Genomic DNA, 16,798 nt, shown 5'->3' with positions numbered 1-16,798 from the left:
AAAAATTAAATGAGAGAATTTGCAAATTAATGCATGCTTGGGAGAGAGCCGATACTCAGAATCTGTGTACATAAAAATAAAAAAGGAACCAAATGCCTTTAGGGAAAAAAAAATATATATATACACACACACACACACACAAAGGTCTGTTACACAGGAGTTTCATTCTTTCCTTCTAATTTTTTCCTTATTTCTAATTTCTTTACATTTTAGGTGTCTACTTAGAACACTAATTCTCAAAGTTCCCCCATGTTCGCATCATTAGACTTCAAACAAACATGTTAAATAGCAAATTTTTTTCCTGAAACTGGGGAGGTGTAAACATGTTATGACATGTTCTTTCTCCTTGAGTGATGAGGAGAGAATCACAATAGAAAGTCAAATCTGCTCGTTGTTCTATGGGCTCCTCTGAGCCCCTCCAAAATATTTACTAGTCATACCCTAAGGCCTGACACTTGGGGTACTCACCAAAGACTTGATGAATGAATGAACAAATGAATGAAAGAACAAATGAATGAATAAATGAAATGCCAGAAATTAGGAACCATACGAAATCACGAAGTAGAAATCACTTGTGGTTGTGGAGATCGGAAACCCTTGGAAAGAAACTGTATTTAAGTAGATTTTTTTTAAACATACATAATTATGGAGTTCCCTTTGTGGCTCAGGAGTAATGAACCTGACTAGGATCCATGAGGACATGGGTTTGATTCCTGGCCTCACCCAATGGGTTAAGGATCTGGTGTTGCCATGAGCTGTGGTGTAGGCTAGCAGCTGTAGTTCTCTGACTGGGAACTTCTGTGGGAATTCATATGCCATGGGTGTGGCCCTGAAAAGGAAAAAATAATAATAATTATGGTAAGAAAAGTCCTTAGGACATCTAAGTCATAATAAAATACAGGTGACATTATCACCAGTTCACGTTGTTGCTAACATAAAGACTCCATCCATATGCAGGTTTAGAGAATGGTGAATATACACCCAAGTGTATGAGTTGCATAGGGAGAAAGTTAACAAAAACCTCAAGCTTCTTGAGGAAGGTCTCAGAAAGGGAAAGAGAACTCAGCCAGGAGTCATCAAGGGTGTTAAGGAGAAACATGACGTTAAAATTCATATTTTGTTAAAAAATAAATAAATAAAATAAAAATAAAAATAAATTAAGCACACCATAAGGAAATAAGAGTCGTTGAAAAACTACAGGTCAGGGAGAGGCCTCATCACAGAGATGAATGAAGGATGATTGAAGAAACAAAACAAATTTAAAAGAAGTTACATTCTTAAGATGAGAAAAAATAGTCTCATGCCTATAAATATTAAATAATTTTAGTCAAATCTGATATATCGGTATATGTATATTGATTACTACTTCCCTTCTGTTTCACTCAGTAGAATTTTCCCTAGAAAGAGTGTCAGACATATACTGGTGCAATGATTTTCCCCAAAGTATTTCTTTCTGAACAAATGTAAAGTCATATTCAGCTTTTTGCTTCTAAACCACGGCAAACATTGATGTAGTTTCTATTTGAACACTTTCCCCTATTGGTGGTAGAGGGGAAACACATACGCTACAAGTTGAGGCTAATAAAGAACAGGATATTTTTAGAAAAAAATCAACCAACGTATTTCAGTTCTAATGAAAAGGATAAATATGTACATTCAATAGAAATAAAATATCATCTAATGAATCAAAAGCAGGGTCTGTGGAAAGAAAAGGGAACCTCAGTAAGAATCCTAAGTGTATATGTTATCCTTGTCAATAATTAAATAGGTCAGGTATGGTCATATAGTCTACCATAGTTACAATGCAATTGTTTCTAGAAACAAAAAATAAACTTCAAAACATTTTATTGCCTTGATAAAAATCTCCACATGATGGATCATATGATCTACACATTAGGCTCTTCTCCAGGAGAGAAACTCCATTTTAGAGTCTTTAATGGATCTTTGAGGACAAATTTTATACGTAGAGACTGTATTTCTGAAAATCCATGAAATTCTCCTCAGTAATGAAAAAACACATCGCTTCACCAAATATACTATATTTTGAACATAGTTTCTAATGTCAAAGAAACAAATTCTGTAGCTGATGATAAATAATATGTGTTGAAATTTTTTGCAAAAATTGTTGAGTATCTATTTTTGGAAAGTCTACTATCAGCCTCTTGGAAAAAATACATTAACAAGACAAATGACAGGGGGTAAGGGGACTTGGTCATGCTGAGCTCAAAAAAACTTCCAAGATATTTCTGAATCAATGCCACTGACCCTTTGTAGCTATTCCCAAAGGGACCAATTCTGAATAAAATGACAATCAGAGGTACCTAATGTGAAACAAGGATCAAGGATGTATGAGAAAATCCAAACTGCTTTTGGCATTATCTGTTCTTACCCCCAAAGAATGCATCAGTAATAACAATGAGTGCGAGCCAAAATAAATGATAGCTGTAAAGAGCTATTAAGAAAGTTGGAAACTGAGAAAATAAAAAGATGTGTTCATTTACTCAAATGAAATCTTTGTAATCTGTCTATCATAAATCACGTGCAAGCAAGCACTAATTTCAACACTTGAGCCTAACAAATTATAAAATACTCAAAAACAGTATTAGGATTGTTGACAGAAGCATTTGGTTCCTATTTACTTGAATCTTATTTACTTTCTTTTTTATTTTATTATTTTTTCTTTTTAGGGACGCACCTGTGGCATATGGAAATACCCAGCCAGTCATATGGGTCGAATTGGAGCTGCAGCTGCTGGCCTACGCCACAGCCACAGCAACGCAGAATCCAAGCTGCATCTGTGACCTACACCACAGCTTGTGGCAATGTTTAAAACCCACTGAGCAAGGCCAGGGATTAATCTTGCATCCTTATGAATATTAGTTGGGTTCTTAACCCACTGAGCCACAATGGGAACTCCGAATCTAACTCACTTTCAAACTGAGTGTTAGAGTGACTCTGTCTGGCTCAAGTGCTCTCTATTCAAGTGCTCTCTACCAATTACACCCCTTGTTCAGTACATGGTCTCCTAAGATAAACTTCCAGGATGGATGAAATTCCTTGGAAGAGTGTCAAATCTTCAGTCTTTCAGAAAGACTCATGAATGGCAAGAGTTAATGTGTGGTATTGTGAAAGGGTTGATTATCAATATTTTCACATGATACTTTTCTCTCATTCACATCATCTAATTCTCCAGATATTCCTGGAGGCACAATACAAGATACTAAATAATGATGAGTGATAAAACTCTGGCCCTTGGGCCACAGATAATTATTACCTGATTTTTTTTCTTATCAGCAAATTAATACACACCACCCACACACATCCTCCCTATTATTTAATAAAAATGCCAGTTCTTTATCCAACATGCACATACACCTCTAGTAAGATTATAGAACTGCTGCTAAAAGTTCTAATATGTCAACCCATCAAATTTGGATCCAAATTTGTTAGAGAGGAGGGATAATATTGAGAGAACGGAGATGGATGTACATGTTGAACATCACAGAAAATGTTACTGTACTTGGAAGCAAAGGGATAGTTAAAGTTCCCACAGAGTAGCAAAACCCAAACATCTAATCTCACAGTTTGCTCTGAGCCAGACAGTTCACAAACCACTTAATAACCAAAATACAACATGCATCTCAGATTAAAAAGTCACGAGACTGCAATGCACATGTGTGGTTTTAGTTCTTAACTTTCATCACACCACCAGATAAAAGGAAGGTCTGTTGAAGGAAGAATTCAGGTAAAATCCCAAACAACACTGTCTGTACTATGGACCAATAATTAATAATTAAAGCACACTGGATTACATCGATATTCTGATAAACTTACTTTGTACCTTTGATGAGTAGGGCGGGAATTTCTTAGGAGAGAAGAGTATCAAGTCTTCTTTATATGCCATTTTAGTTTAAAAAATTCTATATTATTAAAGAAAGACATAGTTGCACAGATAGCAATTGAGAACCCATTTTTCTCCCATATACAGGCACATCCATCAAACAACTCTCCCATTTAATTTTCATCAAATGTTCCCATCTCCCACTTCTTTAAAAAAGGCCTTGACTTTACCATTAGCAATTCACTTGTATTTAATGCTTTGTAGATTTCATCAAATGTAAGATTGCCTCATAGATGGTTTCCATTTATTTACCCAGTTTTTTCCATAGTAGTATTTCTATGTATTCTCTATGTTTAATACTTGTTTTATAAATGTATGTTAAATGATCTCTGAGAATAAAACAAACTAAAAATAAACAAAGACTGCATTGTCATTATTTTTCTCATGAAATTTAGCTTTTATATAATGGAAGAAAAATATAATGAATTATAAATCTGCCATTAGTATATGGAATTCAAAAAATGGCAAATAGTGAATATGTAGTAAGAGAGAACTATTTTTCCCCATTAATAAATTATGAGTCAAACCTGAGAATAATGGAAAATCATGTGCAAGGACACAGGCTATAAAACCACAGGACTGTCAGCCATGAATACAGGGGTCCCATTTGCCAACTTTCACAGTTGCATTGATGTAAGTCATCAATTTGAGTTTCCATGCATATGTAGTCTTTCTTTTCATTTCAAATTGTAACTGTGATAATGTTGTTTATGGCAAACTAAATATTTCTACAAAACTTGTTATCTCTTAGCTCTAGGGCTAAAAATAAAGGTTGGTTGTGTGTGTTAACGAAAAGCAGAATAGTATTGTTTCCAAAAGATGAAAGAGAAAGGTGATACTCAAAAGTAATGATCCATGATTATAGGATTCTGTTTTTAAAATTCTGGAGTAAAGCTATTATAGAAAAAAAGAAAAGAAAATGGTTAGGTTTTAGATTAACCTGATGTGGTATATATGATACATACAAAATATGTAGCTTCCATGCTTTTTTTTTTTTTCCAGATCACATACCTGGGTGAAATCAGACCTTCATATTACATTGAAATGAAAAATACTGCATTGATAAAAACTTGGCTACATGTCTGTTTTTGAAGCTCACAAAAAGTGAATTGATTTCTAATATTTGACATTACATGATATAAAGATCCCAAGGAACAGTTTTCATTTTAACCTCTTTTCTTTGTCATATTTCATAAGAATGATATAAAATGAAAGATGTTTTTACTTTCTCTTTATACACTTTTTTAATGAATATGAAATGAAATATCTTTGTTTCTCTGGCATAGATTTAGAAAGGCAAATATGTTAGAAGATTGGAAGGAATTAATCCTTCAGCCACATTCCCCTGTAGATTTCCAACTGATTAAAAATAGATGGAGGAGCAGAACCAATTAAGAATAGACACAACCTGTGCAACCATACGTGGAGTTTCTGCATAGGAGCCAGAAGGGAATTAAAATACAGTGCCTGCTTTAATAATATAGCTTCTGGATGAGAGTGCAACTTGGTTCAGCAGCAAAAATGGGTTTCCTTCCATTTCTGTACTGAGTTGGATTCTCTGACTAAACATGCTTCAGTGAACTTGAAAAGAAAGGAACCATAGAGGTGTAAGAAAAGGATGGAACTTTCTTTCTTAGCTTCTCTTTAGAGGGACAGAAGCTAGTATCATGGTCTGAGATAGGAACTCAGAAAAGAGAACAGAATTTTGAAAATGACTTGTAACAACTTAACTATAAATGGTTTAATTAAAAAAGTGTTAAACCTTTTCTGTAATTACTTCACCAGAAACGGTAAGGTATAAAGGTATCATGTGTAGAGACAGGCTGAATCTAAATTCTAGTTGTTACTGTGTCACAATTTCTTCATCTACATAAAATAGCAATAACAATATTGTTGATATCAAATTTTAAAAGCTCTCAAGAGTTAGACAAAATTTTAAACACCAATGGGAAGGAAAACCAGAGCCAATTAAAATATGACACCAAGCTCTCTTAATGCTATGGATTTTATTTTTTTTGTTTATTGAAAAAAACTTTTATAATTAATTATGCATTTTAATCATATACCACTCATACAGCTATAAAAAGGAAAATATAAGCAACATAAACTGCAAGTGGAAATTACTAAAACTTCTTCATGTTCACTTTCGAACTCTTCCAAACCAATTAGATTTGCCAATGTCTGAGTTTTTCGTATAGCATTGTCCATTGTGCTATCATAGTGTTAATGGTACAACACCTCTGAACAGAAACCCATAGCCCAAATAAACATCACTGGGTCATCTGGCTTTTCCGTTATAGAACCAGCTACTGCTGACACGTGCTTTAGGCATGCTGCTAAACTGTGTGGCTCACCACTGATCCTATTACCCACCAACAACCATGTGGCTCTCAGGAATTAGACAGTTTTTTATTTACTGTCCCTGGCATTTCTTTATTAGCTCCTGACATTGCATGTTTTAAGGGTGGTGATTTTGATGTTTTCACATGTGCAGGTAACAACAAATATCTCAACTGCTTCCTCCATGGATAGCAATTACAAGAAATCATAAATCTTAAGACATATCCTAATTTTAGAACTACAAAAAATATTTTTTAAACTATACAACATAGAATCAGTGGAAAATAGTAGTTATTACATGGATTTAAAAGAATCAAATAATCTGAAGACCCTAGAACATTGGCTAATATTTTCTAAGAATGCACCAAATGTAGTCAGGTCTTACTGCTCCTAGCTGACACATATTCATGAACTCCAATTGGTTAATTCATTTAAGAAAATGCTACCCCACAAGTCTTGTGTATTTTTGGCTCCCTAACAACAACAACAAAATTCTTTAGAAAATTAAATGCTAAACAAACCTCTCTAATGAATGGCTTCTATCATACAGAAGATTAAACCCAGAGTTTCCGCGAAAACAGAAATATATGGAGCATCAACACCAGTGTTGTAACAAGTCCTACTCAGGGCATCTGGAGAATCATAATGGCACTCATAAAACTGCTAATTTTATAAAAGACAAAAATATCATGTCTTTAACCTAATAAATTCTGCATATTAACAACAAAGTGTTTACAGTAATGCTGAGCCATTTATGACCTCCTGAAGCAGGGGTATCAGAAACATGTTGCTCAATGGTCAGTTATTTTGCTTTTGGTGTACTAGAGATGGTGATCCCACACCCCACATGCCCCTCAGCAGCCTCTGGTGGCTCCAGATCAGATAGAAGGACAGAGCACACTACACTTAAAGCTAGCGACAGAGGTTTACCCTTATTCATAACAATATTTTGATCATCATACTTTCATAAAACTATAAGAACCTACCCAAAAACAGGCTCCTGAGGTTTGTTTGCATCTCATAAATTCCCCTTCCATTTGCAATCCAGTATGTTTAAATCCAAACCACTGCAACAGTGAAAGATCACTGCCACCTATGGACACAGAATGGATTAGAGAAACAATTTAATACTTAAGAAAAATGAGTGTGTTCCAGAATTTAAATGAGAAATATTTTGTTAAAGCAGTATGTTAGCAAAGAGAAATAGCAGCTTATAATAGAACACTCTCTCGAAGGTAAATATTTTGTCTATTGCTTTATTGCCTGATCAAATCATTTATCAAAAGAAACAGTGTTACCTGTGAGATGAATGAGGTGTGTTTACTTATATGTAATACACTGAAGCTTCAAAATACTAATTTTCCACACAGTCGGAAACATGTAGAAATAATGTATGTGGCTTCCTAGTTCATATTCTAAGAAGAGCTTGTTGAAATAGAAAAGCAAGTGTTGTTGTACAAAACTTGTCTTATCTCCCCTAACATAAGCAAAGAAAAAGTGAAATGTTATTACTGAAAGAAAATAACATAGACAAAGTAAGAATCTAATGCTAAATCTCTACTGAAGTATTTCCTTATTTATCAAGAAGAATGGTTTCCATATATTTCCCACAAGTGCATGTTTTCCCCCAGTCAGCCAGATGTGCAAACAATGAAATAACCGCCTTGTAAAAAATCCGGTGCTTATGGTATTTCTGACATACTCATGCCAGTATGTGGCTCTGGCCAGATTCCTCTTATGCTCTCAAGTCGTACTTCCAGATAAGAATGATCCAGTTACATTTAGAACTGAGCATAAATGCCAAGAATTTATCCACACCAATTTACACTTTGTTAATGCCAACATTCTTTAGTCTTAACTTGGGTATTTAGTCCCACTTTCCTTTTCTAGGACCCTTTGGATCTGAGAAGTTTGGCCTAGAACCAAAGAATAACTTTGGTAAAAACAGAGTAGATAGAACTGCTAAGGCATTCATTGCCCCTCAAACAATAGCAACTATTTTGTCAATAATTGTTTTGATAATGAGGTGGGATGTCCATGAAGCTTACCATGATTGTCTTTACACTGATCAGAATTAGTCTTCATGATACATACCCTGCCCATGATAAACAATATGTCCTTTCCTTTCTCACCATCACTCGACAGAGCTCAAAAATGTTTATACATCAAATTTAGATAGACTGAACTCAGAATGTTCAAATTAGAAGCTATGAATAAGTGCAGCAAACTTAAAGGTAGTCTCAATAAACATTATGAATGAATTAAATTTCCAAAACATTTTACTTATGAGCATGCTTCTACCAAAGATAATCAGTGGCTCTGGAAACATGTGGTAAAAATATGGATTACCAATCATCTTTTTAAAAGATAGAGTCAAAGTTGTATGATCAAGGCCAGTACTGGCATCTGCCTTCATGTAGGCACTGAGGAGCTCATGATGCTGTTCACCTTTAATGAGCCCTGGAAGGAGGGACAATCTTGCAGTGGAGGGATAACCATGAGATTATACTCATAACCATTAGTTTCTTCACTTCTTTAAGGCACTGATGCCTTCAACCCACATTTGATGCTGGAATCCCCAGATTCTGAAGTATTCTACCGTATTATTTCAAAATATTAGTCTTGATTCTCTCTTTTCTACTACAGTAGGACACAAGAAATAGAAACGTCTTAACAAAAAGGGGAAAAGAATTATCCTTTATTCTCTATTCTAAATTTCCTTTTTGTGTCAAAATTTGCTTCCCTGTTATACAAGATTACTCAAACCAGCAAGAGAAAATTTGTTCCCATTTATAGATAAAGTATTGAATAGAGACTCTCTCAGAATAGAAGCATTTTTGGTCATTTATTACATGCAGAGATTTTATAGGAACTATCAATCTCATTTAATGAATTAGGAAAAAGATGATCAAGTAGATTCAGTGGCTTGATCAAGATCAGACAACTGCTATGTATGACCAGCATGGATTCGAAGCCAGATTTGGCTATTCTCTTTGTATTGGATTTTACTCATAAATAGAGGATAGAGTTTGGCTACACCTATAAACCCACAAAATTCACTGGTATTGCTAGTCTTGTTATACCATTATCTGATATTATTATCTTTGGACAAGCTATAATCAGACTTGCACATGGATACAGAAAATTAATAAGAGGACATTCACCTATTCTTAGGGTGAATAAGTAGTATAAGCCTATTGCTTAAATTACAGAAAGATACCTTCAAGACTTTAAAAATATGTCAAAGCATCATAGGTAAGAATTATATTTTGTATCTGATAGTTCAAATCAGTGTGAAGTCTACACTGTACAAATTTAAAGTACAGAGGGTAAACTTGCATCCTGAAATATTTAAAATCAAATATCCAGAGTTCCCGCTGTGTCACAATGGCATTGGTGGCATCTTGGGAGCAGTAGGATACAGGTTCAATCCCCACATGGCACAGTGGGTTAAGGATCTGGTGTTGCCATGGTTGTGGCTTAGGTCACAACTGCAGCTTGGATTTGATCCCTGGCCTGGGAATTCCATATGCTATGGGGCAGCCAAAAATGAAAAAAAAATAAATAAATATTAAAAAAAATCAAATATCCAGCAATCCCACTCCTGGGCATATACCCAGACAAAACTATAATTCAAAAAGATACATGCACCCCTATGTTCACTGCAGCACTATTCACAATAGCCAGGACATGGAAATATCCTAAATACCCATCGACAGATGAATGAATTAAGAAGACGTGGTACATATATATAACAGAATACTGCTCAGCCATAAAAAAGAACAAAATAATGGCTTTTGCAGCAACATGGATGCAACTAAAGATTCTCATTTTAAGTGAAGTAAGTCAGAAAGAGAAAGACAAATACCACATGATATCACTTACATGTGGAATCTAAAATATGGCACAAATGAACCTATCTACAAAACAGAAACAGACTCACAGAGAACAAATTTGGGGTTGCCAAGAAGGGGGGAGTGGGACTGATGAGGAGTTTGGGGCTCATAAACGCAAACTACTACATTTAGAATGGATAAGCAATGAGGTCCTACTGTATAGCACAGGGAACTATATCCAATCTCTTATGACAGACCATGATGGAAGATAATATGAGAAAAAGAATGTATTTATATGATAAATGTACATGGACATACATATGTATAGGTATGTGTGTGTGTATATATATATATATACAGGTATATATATATATATGAATTATTGGGTCACTTTTGTACAGCAAAAGCTGGCACAACATTCTAAATCAACTATACTTTTAAAAATGCATTAAAAGATTAGTACCTATACCTCTCATAAAAATATACTTAAACAAGTTTACAATTAGTTTTATATATATCAATGAACCAAAATCATTTGAAATAGCAATATCATAAAGCTTTGCTGAGCAAGTGTTAAATCCATGTTTTCTCAAGTAATGAAGCATACCTACTTTCTGGTTTTTAGTAATACATAGTAAAAAAATCAAATTTGAACATCATGCCCAGAGTATGTGTGAGTGACTCAAACTATATTTGAATCAAATGCTAGATTTATAAGAACTACTCTAGAAAAGACAGATTTCAGAATGCAAGACTGTATAAAATGGAGATGGAAACCCCACTTATGAATAGCCTAGACCCAACATTGAATACAAATTTGTAGGTGGGAGAGAGAAAGTAGATCTAGTAAGATATTTTATTTCCATACCAAAGCATTTTTATACATTTTTGAAAGAGCAGTGTATGTAAGTTCATTTTCACATATTAGATAAGGCAGAAGAAAGCCTCAAAATTTAGAAATTATAACATTAATTATCGAATATATAACTTCATTATATTACAAATGTGATGATATTGGACATGTCATTAAATATTAACATGCAAAACAACTCATTATGGGCAATTCAATTTCAGATCATCTGGCAACAAAACTACTTTGAGCATATGCTCAATAATGGCACAGAACTGAAGTGACTGCCACTTTTAGAAATGAAAACACATCTGTGGCAACCCAAATATCTGCCCTGGACTATAAACTGTAATAATGAAAACATCAAACTTCCAGAGCATTTGCAGCATATGCATTGCTTCAATCATTAGCATAGAGCCAGATCCACAGTAGGAGGTAAATACATATTTGTTGAATTAATAAATATGTAGCAATATATGTATATAGGAAACTAGATGTTATACCTTTCAAAAGCAGGGTTGAAAATTCCAAAAAAGAAACTGTGTTCATAAAGTATCAAAATGAAAACTACAAAGGAGCCACTGATGTTTAAATCATATTTTCCCATCAACTTGATCAGCCATATTTCTAAGCAACATGTAATACACGTCCTGTCATGTTTCAGAATTAATAGCCCAGAGTTCTTAATTCTTACTGAGGTTGACAAATTATAGTTCCTTATGGCACCAGTCACACTTGATCATAAGTAGCATCTCTACACGTGACTTTTCTTCCATCAAACTGAGCCTAAGTTTATTTGTCTAACAAAATGCCAAAAGGTCTATGATGTGCAATGAATCAAATGTTCTCCATTAATGAGCAAAATGTTTCATGTGTGGAAAATGATTCTCCAGTGTCCAAATGGTTGCATACAAATACAAACTGCTGTTGAAAAGTTATTATTTTACTTCCAGGGTAAATGATTTCTATCTAATATTTTTGGAAGTAGCTCTAAGTTATTCTCAAGTTATTGAGCTTGGAGGCACTAAAATGCCACAGATTTCTCTCTCTGTGAGAAAGAGAGAGAATATGTATAGTCTTTCCCGCATCATTACATACTTGTTTTTGTTAGCTTTCTTAGGATTTCTTGGGAGAATAATGTCATGCTACCATTGAACTAACAAACATTCTTTGAGAGAACAAGTTATCTTCATATGCTATGATTTTAGTTCTGCTAAATATTCTAAGAAGTAAAAATTAAAGTCTCTATTCTATTATTCAGAATGTACTATTAAGAGGAAAACAGAAATTTCAAAAGACCTAGCATTCAGAGGACAAGAACAGGGTTTTTATCTCAAGTTCACCAAAAATTGATGATATAATCTTGTATTGGTTACCTCACCTCTTGCATTGTAAGTTTGATTATCTACAAAATGGGCATGATTTTAACCAATTTCATCATAAGATTAAACACAAATATTTATGTAAAATATAAAGCTTAGTATATATAGCACATAGTAGATACTCAACAGACATTATTTTACTTTCTTTCTCCACTTTCACACATCCGCATTCCAGGATAAACTGATACGGGAAGAACAAATAATTCTGAAGACTATTCAGTTTAAGGACAAAGGGACTAGTTCAAAATCAAGGAATGACTGCTTAGTTTATAAGCATTAAAGGAAACAATGGTGGACTCCATATGTGAAAAACTAGTAAGGGATAAATTTCTTATAAATCCTTATACTCTTCACCAGGTAGCTTTTAAAAGACTGTGACTGCCCAAAGGTTAGGTCTAGTCCCACCCCAACCTATTGCTTCTTTCATGACACAGATACTTCAGCATAGCTGCAGGTGGGCTAAAATGTTAAAATTTTACCTTCTTAACCTAAAACAGCTTGTATTTAATCATGACCGATGATAATCTCAATTTGATGGAAGGCCAATGGTAGAGACTGGAGGAATCAAGCCACTATCCAAGATGCTTAGGGCAAATATGTTCCCATGGGGTCAGACCCCTCTAGACCCAACAAATTAGTCTCCCTGTAAGACCAAAAAAAAAAAAAAAAAAAAAAAAAAAAGACCTCTCTGGGTCATGATCCTGCCTTGGAAATTAAGATACTTCTAGAATAACTCTCTATAAACCATATCCTATTTTAGGATGGCCACCTCTCAGTCCTTACTTCTTTGGCTTGATGTCCTAGAAATATTAAACTCACTAATTCTAAAGAGAGCCTCAGAAAAACCAAAGACTGAACCAGCATCAGAATATTAACATTAGTAAATAATCTTTATTGTAATATTATATTTATTTGAAAATTGATAATTCATGTACAGGATTAAATCTAAGTTTCCATTAGCGTGTTTTAAGCAAACAGAAAAAAAATTTATTGACCTTCCAGATAATAAAGATCTCCATACCAATGTAATGTAAAAGAATTACAAATGAAGAGAAAAAGAAAGCATTCCTTGAAGAAATAACAGGCCCAAAAAACATTTAAATTTTATTGATTGAGTGATCACTTATTTTTTCATACTTACATTATTACACTAGAATATAGTTGAATTTTTTTTTCCCCATCTGAGACCTACACTACAACTCACTGCAACACTGGATCCTTAACCTACTGTGCAAGGCCAAGGATCAAACCTGCCTCCTCATGGATACTAGTCGGGTTTGCAACCTGCTGAGCCACAATGTGAACTCCTTAGTCAAATCGTTTTTTAAATAGTATTTTCAGACATTAAGTTTTATCAATAAAATAAAGTATCTCTTTTTTATTTTTTTTATGGCTGAGTAGTATTCCATTGTGTGTATATACCACATCTTCGGAATCCAATCATCTGTCGATGGACATTTGGGTTGTTTCCATGTCCTGGCTATTGTGAATAGCATTGAGAACTTTGTCTAGATACTCATGTTGCAACAGAAGAAAGGGTGGGGGGAAAAATATAATTGTAATGTATACATGTAAGGATAACCTGACCCCCTTGCTGTACAGTGGGAAAATAAAAAAAAATTATTAAAAAAAACATAATAAAAAAAATAAAGTATCTCAAGGTATGATTTAAGCAAAGTCTAAATCTTTTTTGAAAGTAGTTAAAAATCTGAGATGTAAATTCATGTCTATCATCCATCACTGAAACTACATTTCCCCCAAAATACTACCTTTGGCTTTATAAAGGATGTAGGATTATGTTAAAATAGTTTTCCTTAAACTATTAAGGAAACACTTAAGTCAATATTTTCCAATAAAATTTAAAATTTTTTAAATTAAAAATGTACTTATCTTTTGAATCTATTGAGAGAAATAAAATCTATAATATCACAAGGTTAAAATGGACACATATATGGTGCCATTTATTTCAACAGCAGATCTGGGGGGAAAAAAGGTGAAAACAAGATCATTACGGGGTTGTGTATGTAATTGTGGAAAAGTCTTTTAAACCCCTTTTTGGAATAATCACTCTTAAAATGCCAAATATTCTACCTTGATTGAAATGCTATAAAGGTTATGTTAGAGGTTGAATCCCGAACGTGAATTATTGAGCTTTGATCACAATGGAAGAACATGATCCTGATGCAACTTCGTGGCTACTGATCTTAGGAGCAGTGGTGAGGCACTGGGGCCCTCCAGGCTGTCTGACACAGCACTAGACTGGAGCCCATTGTGAAAAATTGCATCTTCCAGTATTTTCCTCCTATAGGCCTTTAGCTCACTCAGGGCCTAAAATCACCTGACACTTGATCCAACTGGACAAATTCCCAACATGCACTGAACATAATTCCATTTGTTAAGGGCTTTTCTGAGACAAAAACAAGATCAAAAAGAACACCACTGAGATCCTTTAAAAAATAAATTTAAAAGCATTATATGGATACCCTTAAATAATGAAAATTGGAATGAGGACAGCTCCAGCCTTTAAGAATCACTTGGGCCATATTCCTAGTCAATTCCACCTGATTAGAGCAAGGTGGATTCATTTCAACCCATAATAAACTCAGGCCCTTTCTGACAAGACCACAGATATTACAGTCATGGTTTCAGCTTTGATATTATTTCTGCTTTGGATCTCTAAACCCAGACAGGTAACCAAGCTGCTCGTTTTATAGGCCAGTGAACATGACATAAATAGTTCTGATTTCGGGTTCCTAATAACTGGGAGAAATCTTGACTGATAACCTATGTTAGGAACAACTTCAGATACTATTATTAATCACCTCATCACCCCAGACCAATGATGGAGTCTGAATTTTTAATGAAAATCTCAGCTACTCCTTCTAGCTGAATGCCAATACATTTTAAACATTTTCCAGACAGCTCATGTTTCTATTATGCAATAGAATGAAAGCATTAAATATAAATAAGATTATATCTATTTTCCTTCCTATCCGCCCCTATATAAACTGTAGAGCAGGAAGATCCAGCCCAAAACCCCAGGTTAGGACTCCTACAGCATGAGAAATGGCAACGATTATAACACTGCAGAAGACCAGAAGCAGGAGGCCACAGGCTGGACCATTGCATCCTCTACAGGTTCAAGACCAAGGCAGACTTAACATGCAAAGCATTGATGAGAACATGCTTTACTGACAGAAAGAAGAGATGCTCTAAGATCAGAATCTATAGTGTGTCCCTGTCTTCCAAAACCACAGTCCCTCCTGACAGCCAACATAGGGAACTGGACTAAATGCACCCCTCTCCTGTTACAGGCAAGACCCCACTTCTTTCCCAGGTACAGGCAGAGGTTGGAGGTGGGGTCAGATACTTTGCTGGGCTGGCCAGGTGCCATATGAGCACATATTTAGCAATATAAGAAAGTTTACTGTGAACCCAGAAGGGGATAAAACTTTTTCCACATAAAGAAGAAGAATCTGGAATCAAGCAGCAGCTCAATTCCACACCCTACGCAAGGTATATCCATACAATGGGATATTATTTTTCCAAGAAAAAAAATGCAATGCTGATGTATGCTACAACATGGATGAAACTTGAAAACAATACCATAAGTGTAAGAGTGTAAGAAGCCAACAACCACATATTGTATGACCCTATTTATATTAAATGTGCAGAATAAGAAAATCCACAGAGATAGAAAGATGAATGTTACTAGGAAACTGGATAGGGGGAAACAATGGAAAATGACAGCAAATGCATACAAGGTTTCTCTTTGAGGTGATGAAAATATTCTGAATTTAGTGGTGCTGGTTGAACAACTTTATTAATATACAAAAATCACTATATTGTATACTTCTAAAGGATAAATTTGTAATATATGAATTATAAAATAATGCTTACCATTTTTTAGTTGTGGGGATTAAAAATGGCTAACATTTATTGAGTATATACTATGTGCCAGTCACTTTTCCAGTACATTTTTTTACACTGAATGCCTCATTTAATTTGAAAATAGCCTCATGTGATCCATGCCATTTTTATTTCCATTGTATAGTTTGAGGGCCTGGGTTTTAGAGAGATTAAGCAACCTCCCAAGGCTAGCATACAGCAGATTTAAGATTGCAGCTGTAGCAGTCTGACTCTGGAATCCACGCTCTTGACACTACGCACCATCTCCAGTACGATACACCCTTGGGAAGGTCTGAAACATGGTAGGTGATTATTTCTGTATATATGTGTGTTCCAGTCATGGTAGTAAATAAGAAGAGTAAAGCTGCCAGGTGTTCAGCTGCAGCTCCTTTTCTGCTTGGCTTAAAATAACTGAATGAAGACATTATCAGACACATCAACATTTTAAAGTGCTAAACTTTTCCATAAACACCTGGAGTTGGAGGTGGCAGCAGGGGAACAGGCCAGCAAGAATTATGAGAGGTTAGGCCCATTCCAAGATAAACATACCTTAAAATACAGAGAAGTCCAAATCAAAACA

The 16,798-nt window shown here is 34.7% G+C and overlaps 1 long non-coding RNA gene across 2 annotated transcripts in view; it reads right to left on the bottom strand.

The window, feature by feature from the left end:
- The window catches only part of LOC110257446, a 421,649-nt gene that overhangs the window by 192,188 nt on the left and 212,663 nt on the right, over positions 1-16,798 (bottom strand). For both annotated transcript variants that reach the window (XR_002340035.1, XR_002340034.1), the window contains exon 2: positions 7,228-7,334. This is a non-coding gene — a long non-coding RNA (uncharacterized LOC110257446). The remainder of the gene's footprint in view (positions 1-7,227; positions 7,335-16,798) is intronic.

The sequence above is a fragment of the Sus scrofa genome, chromosome 17 (assembly GCF_000003025.6).
Source record: "Sus scrofa isolate TJ Tabasco breed Duroc chromosome 17, Sscrofa11.1, whole genome shotgun sequence".
Lineage (NCBI taxonomy): Eukaryota > Metazoa > Chordata > Mammalia > Artiodactyla > Suidae > Sus > Sus scrofa.
This window is presented reverse-complemented; position numbering and strand designations above follow the sequence as displayed.